We start from the raw sequence: 8,007 nt of genomic DNA on the forward strand, positions 1-8,007 counted from the left end.
TGCACTATTAGCCCCAAGAGAATTCAGCTCAGCAGCCTGTAACTAGACTCCTAATGGAATCAAAATTAGCTCTGATAGTCCACAGCAGAGAGAGAAGAAAGTGCAATTAGCATGTAAGCCCCTCATCAGGGGGCCCATACCACCAAGTATTAATACCTATCCCCAGCCTCTCTCAATTCACACAGTTTTGGAACCCATGTCCCTTGCCTAGCGAGTGCTACTTAGTTGATGGCGAGTCCCTCCATCATAACAAAAGGCCACGTACAGTTCCACTGTCCTTGATTCCCATAATCAGGATAATAACAATTTATTCTTCCTGCCCCAATAACAGAGACACTGGGGATCCCACAGCAGCCCAAGTGACCATTTGGGCAGCTATGGCCTCATTCTAGGCAGGGTGGGTGTGCCTATGCAAATGAGATCAGCCCCTGAAGTTCTTTTCCATGACTTGCCACACCGCACCACCACATGTCAGGGTGGAGCGCATCCTGACTCTGCTTACATTGACAATAACTTGTTTATACTGCTCTATATATGATACACTGAAATGAAAGTTCAATATTTATATTCCAATTGATTTTTTTAATAATTCTATGATAAAAATGAGAAAGTAAGCAATTTTTCAGTAATAGTGTGCTGTAATACTCTTGTATTTTTATGTCTGATTTTGTAAGCAAGAAGTTTTTAAGTGAAGTGAATCTTGGGGCACGCTAGACTAAATCAGACTCCTTAAAGGGGTACTATAGTCTGGAAAAGTTGAGTCACTGATACTCATGGCATTATACACAGATCCACCTCAGCCCTGACTGCACACTCTCCTTTAAGCTTGTAGTCCTGGGACCTCTCTTGCATTGGGCTGTGCTGGGTAAGCAGGAGTTCAGGCCAGCACTCTGTAAGTATGGCAAAGGCAGTCCAGGTGAAACAAGGAGTGAGGCAACTTTGTCCTGTGACCAGCTTAGGTTGCACAGTACAACTGGCAGGAACAGTTGTTACCCTTGGGCTGTAGCTCTCTAATGTCACCCACCCTTCCCCCAACTGTCTGTAAGCCAAAGTCAGACCTGCTACACAACTGACAGCCTCCAGCGTCCTCTCTCAATGGCTAGCTGTGGAGAAGGCATCTATGAGCTAGGGATCAGTGCTAACAAGTCATCAGATGTAGTGTAGTCTTAACCCTGGTTGCGTGTCTTCAACCTCGGCAACTCAACAACAGGGCTCTGTCACAGCTTCTCCTCGGGCCAGACTCAAAGGGGAGCAGCAGCTCTCTGTTCCAGCTCCCAGCCCACAAGATGGAGGCCGCCAACCCTCTGCAGCAGTCTGACACAGGAAGCTCAGTCCAGTCCCAGAGGGCACCACAACTGCATCATGGGCCTTGCAGTCCTTCAAAGCCAGCATACAATATGCAGAGATCTATCTACTCAGCATACTTCTGAAATAGGGTGGCCACTCACATGTTCCCAGAGTACCGGACACTCCGGCACATCTGGGAACAGCACGGACCTACCCCTGCCTGCATAACCCTACCACTACATGCGAAGTCAGACCATACAAGGGATGCCATTTTCAACAGAGTGCTCCCCTACCCCACCGACCTGACCTTGCATGCAGTGTGTGTATGAGTTCCTGCTGGTGGGGGCGGAGCAGCACAGCACGCTATTCAAAATGGCATCCCTGGTCTGATACTGGACAAAACCACATCCAGTTTTGGCCCAGTACTGGATGGGGGACAGACCAGTCAAAAAAGAGATAAAACCGAGCAAGTGGTCTCCCTACTCTGAAAAGATCCAGAAGGTCTTCAAACAGGTGTGCCATTGTTTTCAGTGGTTACATCTTTTCCCAGTTTTTTCACAGCTCTTGCTCCAAAATTGTAATTTATTCATTTATTTTTCATTATCTTGAAGTCTAAATCCAGATAAATATGACTCCTGCAAAGGGACAGGACTTTCCATGCAATGGGTCATCAGAGTTTGTTTTGTTGTTTTGTTGAAACTTCTGATGTTGAAATAGCAGTTTTATTTGGTTCTTTTTCTAAAATAACTGGCTCATGGATCTAAGTGGAAACCTACAATCTTTCTTTCACCACACAATTTTTATAACTATACCCTCCATTTTAACCCAATGGTGGAATTAAGGGTTAATGCCTGTTAGGTCTATCTCTAGATGGTTGTAGAAAAACAGAAAAGGAATTACATTATAGTATGAAAGGAGAATTTAACCTTTTCTCTTCTAGCTATAGCATGTGACCATTTGGAAAAAATTGGTTTACTGCAGAGAATTTTTGAAAGTTTGAGGAAATAAAGAGCAATAAAAAGGCAGCTTTTCCACGGGGAATTATTTCACAGAAAATGCTGAGCCAAATTGTGCCCTTAATTACACCCCTATGATGATTCCCCTCCTTCAGCTGCTGAGGAAAAGCTGCATTTTTATCATTCTCTGCTTCCACAAACTTTCAAAAATGATCACCTTCTGAAATAAAAAATTGTCTCAAATACATTCCTATCTTCCCTTTCCCCTCCTACTGGAGAGACGAGGACCTCTCCCCTGCTGCGCTCCCATCAGAGAGACTGGGACTGTCCCCCCTCTGCTCCTACTGGAGAGACTGGGACCAGCCAGGACCTCTCCCAACTTCCTCCCCAACAGAAACACCAGCCAGGACCCTCCCCTCCACACAACCCCAATGACCTGGGGACCTCTTGTTGCCAACTGGCAGAGGGCAAGGGGTGTACATAAAATTTTACAGGGATCCACTGGACCAATTATAAGCATAATAATTCCCTAAATGGTGGCATGTGAGGAAGCTACTGAGAGCCAGTAACACAGTGGTGGTCATAACCATTCTGAAATGCATGTAAGGAGAACATTTAAGGAGTTATGTACTGTGATGGGGTGAACTAGTCCCTGAGGCCACCTGCTGGAGGTCCTGCCACACCCTGCCCCAGAAAAGGTCAGTAGAGAGGTCCTCCAAGCTGCCTACAGCAGCTGTGTGGGAAGCAGCCAGTCAGCACCCAGCAGGTCAGTATAAGAAGAGCTGCAGGGCCAGAGCGAGTTCAGTTCCCTGCTAGAGCTGGAGGAGAGTAGATGGTGCTCCAGGCTGGCAGCTGGGACTCCACCAGGACAAGGCCCTGAGGTCAGGGTGAAGAATGTGGTGGAGCCACGGGGAAGTGGCCCAGGGAATTTGTAGCAGCAACACCGTTTATTGAAAGGGACATGGTGGATGGCTGCTATCGATAGGGTCCCTGGGCTGGGACCTGGAGTAAAAGTTGAGCCTGGGTCTGTCGCACCCCCTTCCCTCCCCCCGGGTACTGGAAAAGTGGCCTGGACTTTGATACACCCAGAGGGGGAACTAAACTCTTTTAGTGGCCCAGCTGAAGAGCTGGGGCCAGAAAGGCCCTGAGAGGGAAAAGACATTGCCTCCAGGGAGGGAGCCCTGGGGCACTTCTCCATGCTGGAGCAGGGACAATTTGAGAGAGGCATTACAGAGGACACTGAGAGAGTCCCCTGTTGGACTTGTACCCCAGAAGGGGTTTCCTTTGTTTTCATTTCACATACAGACCGTGTGTGACTTGGCCGGAAGACTGAGTCAGCAAAGAACCACCACAAACAGGTAGAGAGTGCAGGCACATGTGCTCGGCCGGGGGAGTGAGGATGCTCACGAGAGGCGAGTGCACCCCATTACATGTACCTATACTGGAAATTATGTTCGTATGGCAGGTAACCAGAAGGTGACATGTTCCTTTCAGTCCGGGGTAACAGACACTAATCTCCCATTTGGGTCATTGTGTGTCTCCATGGAGGCCTATTTGAGTACAGAGCCAGATGCTGATTAAGAGATTGTGAAATCCACAAGAAAGGAGTATTCAGGAAAAATAACCAGACCGGGGGCATCCCTTTTTATGAATAAGGACAATGGATTGTTCTGATATATCTGGGGATGCAAACAAGGGTTTGGGATCTTCCATCGAGGATATAAGAGCGGACAGCCTGACTTGTCTCATGGACAGAAGATCATAGCCAAGCCTGTCTGTAAAACACTGGAAGAACTTTGGGTGAACATTACTCTGTAAGACAGGAAAGTATCTAGTTAAGTCTACATTTTTAGAATGTGTGTTATTTTATATGTAACCACTTGTTTCCAATACTTCTACATTGATATCACTTGAATCTCTGTTTTGTTAAATAAATTTTTACTTGTTCTCACTATAAACATATGTGAGTGCTGTATGTTATGCAGAGCAGTGATCTTATGTGACTGCTCTGTTATGCAGAGTGTGAGCCCCTGTGGTAAACTGGGGTGTACTGCTTCTTTGGAAGCAGCTGAACTGTGAATAGTGCGAGCGTCCAGTGCAATAGCAGCTGGAGCTTTCACAGAAACACCAAATGTTGTGAGATTTGTGACAAAATCACCAGAGTTGGGAAGACCTGCAATTCTGGAACTCCTTTTCCCTATGAACGCTCACTTTCACCCTAATCCTGCAAATACATGTATGTGTGGGGTAAGTTAAGCATATGGGCAGTTCCACTGACTTCAATGAGAGCACTTATGTGTTTTGTAGTTTGTAGGCCCGCAGTGTATGATGCATGGCTTAGCTGTATAGTCAAGCTTTTACATGAAGGGGTTTCTAGTGACAGGTGGATTTATTTGAGGGTAGGGAGATAGGGATGTCTCCTCATCTGATATTGTTTCACTTCAATTATATATATATTTATATTTAAATGGCATAACTGCAATGCAATATAAAAGAAAGATAAATGAATGCCACATAAAAATGAGTAAACATCACAAAATTTACATAGGGGTCTTTATATATTTCTATTTATACAATCAAAATGTCTTTTTTTGTTTTTTGGCTTGGGGTTTTTTGATGTTTGTGTGTGTGTGTGTTTGTGTTTTTTTGGTCAAGTCTGACTAATTTATCTGTGGCAAAAAATTGTGTGTGTTTGAATGAGAGAACTGTCTGTAGGGCCAGATGAATTGTTTACAGGCAAGCAGTCCCAACAGCATCTTTAATATATATAAATTGCAGCATATCAATTTTCTGAACCGTATAATGACAGTGGATTGCAGCACACTGCCCCATTCAAGAGGAAACCCTGTGTTCTGCAGCTTCACCTAGGGGGAAGGAACCATGCTGTGCTAGGTTACATGTGAGGCAGGAAGGAGTCTGGAGCTGGCTGGCAGGTAGAACAGGCCCTTGTTGGGTTGCTGCTGTACAAAGCCAGAGACCTCCCTGAATTCCAGAGACTCTAGGAAGGACTAGCTGGGACTGACAGGCTGAAGAACTTGGCCTCTGGAGGGAGAAACCTCCACAGAGTGAACAATTGTGGTTGGTGGGTGCAAGAACATGGTTCCTCTGCCACGGACTCTATATCTTTCAGAACATATTGTGTTATCTCTTAGGGCCATTTTGGGAGCCCCATACTCATTCCCACTAACATCAGTATAATTATAATGAATTTGGTGGTAACTGGGGCTGGTTGATTGAAATGCAGCTCTTTGGGAGGCATTAGCCCTTGTGCTGTTAGGCAACATCACAGAAATCCATGTTTATCTTTTCATCAAATTCATCTTCTTTGTTGAAACTTTTACTGGAGCCAAATGTTTACAATCTAAGCACACAGTGTGTGCTTGACAGCAAAGCGAATATCCCCATAATAGAGCAACAAAGTCTTCAAAATGATCTTGCCAAGTTTCACACTTAGGCTGTGATCCTGCCTTTGTTGCGCAGCCCACTGGCTCCAGTATTTGATTTGAGTGTGGAAGGCAAGGATTATAGCCTGACTAAGCATGTTCATTTATTTCATGTTGTTATTTTTTAAGTTCTAATGAATATGAATTTGTGGTGTACAATATTCTGGAATAATATTATAGCTAACTGTACAGCACCTTTAGTAAGGCCATCCAAAAAAAAATTGAGATAGAACAGCTCAAACCAAGGTCTTAAAGCATTATTGTATTTTGCAGATATTTGTCAGTGTTTATACTACCTGCTTATCTTCCTGCAGGAATCTAGTCTTTGACCTCCTTTAAGATAAATTAAGGGTTTTTGTTTTTTATAACTAAATCCGTTTCAGTTCCTGAACACCTCTATCTTGTCCAAGTTCTCTTATCACCAATACCACTACCTGTAAAACAGAATGCTAGTCTTAGCTGCCCTGACATGCACAACCCATTGATGTCACAGGACGTTAACAGGAGTTTGAAACTGGTGGATGAAAAGTGTTATGCAAGTGCAAATTAGTTTTCACAAATGTGACACTAAACTTGTACTATTATATAGCCTCTAAGATCAATGGTCAGAGATGACAGCCGTGCAGGCAAGCCAAATATACACCACTTGCTTCAGAGTAAAAGTTTCAGTAATTCCCCTTCTCCCTATTGAGTAATTCTCTCATCTACCTAGTGTATTTCTCCTTCAACCCCTAATTCATGTCCTGTATCATGTTACAAAAGGAATGACACCAGCTAGGATCTTGCATCCTGGTTAATACTTAATCAGCTTTTTTCATTATTTTCCTAAGTTAACAATGAACGAGCAGCTTGTCTGAGTGATGTAGCAAAACAGCAGATGGAAAGCTTGAAAGGTTCGCCTTGATAAAGTCCATCAGTATTGATGGCTGCACTGTTTGACCCTTATAAATCACTCTCCAAATGTTGTTAACCAAATGAGTTCTGTCCTGCCACCTGGCAAGGTTTTAGTTATCCAGTTTTGTGAAGAATAACTGAGTGCTCCAAGCCCGTCATTTTGCTTATCTGCAAAAATCATCTATTATTATTTGTGGTAACGCTTAGGAGCCTCTGTCATGGACCAGGACCCCATTACTCTAGGTGCTGTACAAACACAGACCCGAGTTTGAAGGTTAAGGGTATCAATAAATATATTTTTCCATTTTTTTTTTCAGTACTGAACATAAGCTGAGCCACAGGAAAGATTCTAGAGCTAGTTTGGATCTCCGATCTGTGCTGTGGATCCTAAGAATGTAGTTGGCTACAGAGCAAGTTACATTACTGATTATAGCTGTGATTTTACTGGTTAAGTCAGTGTGTTTGCATCACCAATCCACAGCTTGTAGGGGGAGGATAACTTCCCCTTCTGTCCCTAGAGATGTATCCAGCACAAAGCCTACTACTTGGGCTAGGTGCTGGGTCCCTGGATTTAGGCCTCAGAGTGAAGGTCTGATGACAGCAATTCAGCAACAGCATTTCCACCAAAATGGGGTTGGCAGCTGTGAGCTTGGCACAAGAAGTGATATATATATAATTTATTTTTTAAGGTAGGCCTTGAAAGAAGAGAGGGTGGCTACCAGAATCACAGGGGTATAAAGCAATGCATGGCTCAGAGAACTAAGTCCCTAGCTTGGCTTTTAAGTTATAAAAAAAACAGCCAAACTATTTTTTTTTAAATCAAATCAAATAAATTAAACTAATCAGCAAAATAATAACAAAAATACTAGTGCTAAAGATAGTGAGTGGAACATTGCAAATCCCCAGTGGAAAAACAGGGATCCCTTTCTCTCAACCTTTTGGTTCAGGACAGGTATAGGGTCAGTTTTCTATCGAATACTGTATTTTTGGGGAAGGCTTGTACCCTGCCAGGCAAGGGGTGGATTCACTCTAATAAGCCATTCCCAGCTCTAGCTACTATGAAGCTCTACGATCATTGTAAAATTTCATACTATTAGAGATCCACAGCTACATGAAACAATGATTTTGAACACAAATTCTGACTGGACTTGTGTGCCTTAAAATTATTAAGTGGTACTCTTAGAGACTCTGCACAGTGGGTAAATTGTTTTCAGTTACTCTGTAAATCCAGAGTAACTCTATTGACTTTGCTGTAATTCCTCTAGATTCACACTTATGTAACTGAGATTAGAACTTCTCCCACTAACTAACTGATGCAAAAGCAACTACATTTACTCTGTGCAAGAAGTGTAGGGCCAAACACAGCTCTGGTACAAGCCGATGTGGCTCTGACATCAATCAACTTGTTTCTACTTATATCAGGGGTA

This window comes from Eretmochelys imbricata, chromosome 2 (assembly GCF_965152235.1).
Source record: "Eretmochelys imbricata isolate rEreImb1 chromosome 2, rEreImb1.hap1, whole genome shotgun sequence".
Classification (NCBI taxonomy): Eukaryota; Metazoa; Chordata; order Testudines; family Cheloniidae; genus Eretmochelys; species Eretmochelys imbricata.